This window comes from Tamandua tetradactyla, chromosome 12 (genome assembly GCF_023851605.1).
Source record: "Tamandua tetradactyla isolate mTamTet1 chromosome 12, mTamTet1.pri, whole genome shotgun sequence".
Taxonomy (NCBI): Eukaryota; Metazoa; Chordata; class Mammalia; order Pilosa; family Myrmecophagidae; genus Tamandua; species Tamandua tetradactyla.
Window position 1 is genome coordinate 11,987,043 of NC_135338.1, and position 3,829 is coordinate 11,990,871.

Genomic DNA, 3,829 nt, shown 5'->3' on the forward strand with positions numbered 1-3,829 from the left:
ATTTTTAATACTATACTGTATGCTAACATTTCATTGAAAAAGAGTTCCCTTACTAAAGACAGGTTGAAAACCCCTGTCTGATAGGTAGAAAAATCCAAGTTCTTTAGAGCTGCATTCAAACTCTACATGACTATCCCGGATTAATCCTCCAGCCTTGTATCGTATCTTGGAGCTTCTTGTATCTGCACCCAACAATTCTCGCAGTTCCTTGGACATACACTCTTCTGTTGTATTCCTGTGGGTTTTTGTAACTGGTGTTTTCTCTGCAGAAACCCCTGTATTTTCCTTGCCCCCACCCTCACCCCACCCCACCCACTTATAAATCTGGTAATCATTTTCTCAACCACAAAGATTTGAGAAGGAGGGTTTCTTTTTAAAAGCCTCCTCTGAGGGCATGTCTTCAGCCCAGGAAGAGGGATTCACTCCCACCGATGTGTCTTCTCTGTATCTTGTATATGTCTTTGTTATAGCAATCACTACCCTGTGTTATATGTTTCCTTCTCTTTCTCCTCTACAGTATTCCTTGAGTGCAGGGATCAGGCATAATTCAGTTTGGGGTAGGGAAATCTAGAGGATTGTACATATAGTGCACGCGAACGCTCACCTGGCTCAGGAGAGATGATAGTACACAATTTTTTTGCAATTCCTTATTTAGTGACCTTACTGTGGTGGTTTGAAATTGATGGAAGTATTTATACCCCAGAAATCAGCACCACTGACTAGAACCACTGGGGAAGAGGCCTTTTTATCCTGATGACTTTTTTGGTCAAGATGTGAAGATGAAGGGACTAGGGTTGTGTTTTCTGTGACGTGGGCAACCCGTTCCAGGAGAAGGATACAGATGCCCAAAGAGAAGCCCACCTGCAAGACAGAAAGTGTTTGTGCCTTTCATTCCATCTGACCCAAAGTCAGATCCACCCTTGCCCCATGGTTTAGTTCCCACCTCCCTCCACTGTTTCTGTGTTTTTGTTGAGCTAGATCAAGTTCTGTTTCCATCACTTGCACCTAATGTTGGTCAACCTAATCTTCAACTATTTTGAACACCTTGAAAGTAGAAACAGTTGCACACAGTTTGTTATTTCATGTCACACCCAATGCTGTCCTAGAACATAGAAGATACATAATAAATCCATCAGAGCAACTTTATGAAACATTTGGGCACATGACCTGGCTGATTACGCTTATATTTTTATCCCATAGAACCCATTATTTGGGTGTGGAAATAATTCAATTAGTTGCATAACATTGCAACAACCAGCCTATAGAGAACATATTTTTTTAACCTAAAATCAAACACATGAATAAACAGGACACAGTTTGGTAGACATGATTTAGAGGCTGAAATTGTGGCATTTCTGGGATATTTTGCTTTATGGGGACAATTAATTCAGGAGTAGCGACTGTATTATATGTTTATTTAAAAAAATATGCTTACTTCAAAATTTGCTCTAAGACTATTTTTGGAAAATTCACAACACCACGGAGAGAGATGCCCTAGAGATGCCCCTAGACCAGGGCTGGAAACTAGAGGTACCCGAAACACAGGTGATGCCTGTGAGTCAAATGCCCCACAAATCATTATCTTTCAACATCCAGGCCATAAAAAAAAACAGCATAAGTTTAGTTCCAAAGTTCTAAAATAGCAAGACTTGGTTTCTCGATGACTTTAAATCTTAAAATAGAAGTGTACCAAGCAGACACCTCATTTTTCAGTATAGAATTAAGCTCTGCCTGATAACGGATGGATACTTTCCACATTAATGTAAAATGTGAGCATGCATTGTGAGATAGTGTAATGCAGTCCAGGAACTGACGGTGATATATTTAGATACTGATTAGAAGTAAAACTGATACATCATTCCTTATAATGTACATGAATAGTACCAGTGCATAACAGAGCCTCTTAGGACTGAGGTCATTTATTTTTCCTCCTGGATATATTGTTTATATCATGTTCTCTCCCTCATGTTATATATTAAATTGTTTAATGTAAGCCATAAGAGAGCAAATGTCACTAAAGGTCTTTTCTCCCCCTTCTCTTAAAATCTGAAGAATCAAATCTTCTAAAGCAGGTGATCTGTCAGTTTTCATTCCTGAGGGTCGTTGGTACGTAAAGCTTTTCTTATCAGTTCATTTTACATTCCCAAATTGAATGACTATTAATCTATAACATCTGAGCCGAAAGTCTGGGGGCTTCCTGACTTTTATGCAGCCTACTTTCTGGGTCCTAAAAGTGTGTCCACAGGATGGATAGCTTCTCTAAAGTTAGTAGGAGAATCAATCCATTATTAGAAAGTTTCTTAAAGGAGAAAGACTGCTTAAAGTCAAGTTGATTAATAACTACTGTTATTGTCCGTGCTAAGGGAATATTTTTGGAAAATATCTTTGTGAGTGTGTGTGAATATTAGTGTAAGAGTTAGACATTTGGTTTTCTATATGTCTTGGAAAGTAGAATGGCCTCAAACTAAACTTTTCTGTCCCATAACTATAAGCACCTCTGCAACCATGAAACTACCATAATAACGATCACCATTGACAGAGGCTTACAGAAGCTTTGGCCCTTTGCAGCACCTTCCTGCATGCCGTCTTATTTACTCTGCCCCCAGATAAATCTACCACGAGGTGGTTATTATTATTCCACATCAAATCCATCGGTAAATCTTGTTGTCTCTGCTTTCAGAATAACTTTTGGATTTGCTTCCCAACGCTCCCCCCGGGACTGCCCAGTCTAAGCTGCCCTCATCCCTTCCTTGGATTGTTGTAATAGCCTCCCAGTAGGTCTGGCTGCTTCCCTCTGATGTATGGGGTTTTGTACTATTCAGTATTCAGGCTTCTGGGCACATGGCCGGATTGTACTCTCCCACCTCGTTTGAAGTTAAATGTGGCCATATGATTTGCTTTCGTCAATGAATGTGAGTGGAAGTGATAAGTGTCACTTCCAGGTTGAAACTTTAGAGCTGGTGCATGCTCTTTTTTCTCTGTCATGGTGATCCGCAAAACTCCAGATAGAGGCTCTGTACTTGTGTTGTAGAGGGAAGAAAAGTAGAGTAGAGCTACAGCCAACTTAACGATGGACATAGAGTATGCGTGAGAAAACTTTTGCTTTGATAAGCCACTAAGGTTGTGTTATAGCAGCCTGACCTAGCCTATCCCAAATGACCACAACGCTTATAATCCTATCTTAAAATAGCAGTTGGAGGGATCCTTTCACACATATGCTGCTCAAATCCTCCCATGGTTTCTCATCAACATAGTATGAAACACAAAGTGCTTGCTTTTAGGCCCTTGGTGCTTTGGCTACTACTCTGACCTCATTTCCTATCACTCTCCCCTTCACTCTTTTCCCTGAGCCATACTTGTTATTTGACCGTCTATATATGTTCCTGCCTTTGCACCTGCACTTTGCTTCTGCCTGGTGGCTTGCCCCCTTCATCACTTCATTCTGACCTCTGCTCAGATGTCCTCTCAAATACCAGGGAGGCCTTCCACGATTGCCTTAACTGAAACAGTGCCCACCAGTCTCTATGTCCTTACCTGTTTTTATTTTTCTTTCTAGCATGTCTCCATTTACTACTACCTAACATTGTAGATCCCATGTCTTTGTCTCTCTCTCTCTTTTTTTTAAGCACAAACACATTTATTTACTAACCAAAGGGATGATCCTAATTAAACCAATACTGTAAAATAGTTGGATGTAAAATATTTGTGATACAGGTAATGGAACATAATAATGAAAGAAAGAAAAGCAATATGGAGATTTGCTCATTGAACTGAGCTTGTTCATCCTTATAGCTAATTCCTGCCGAAAGGTGATGATGGAATTTTTATT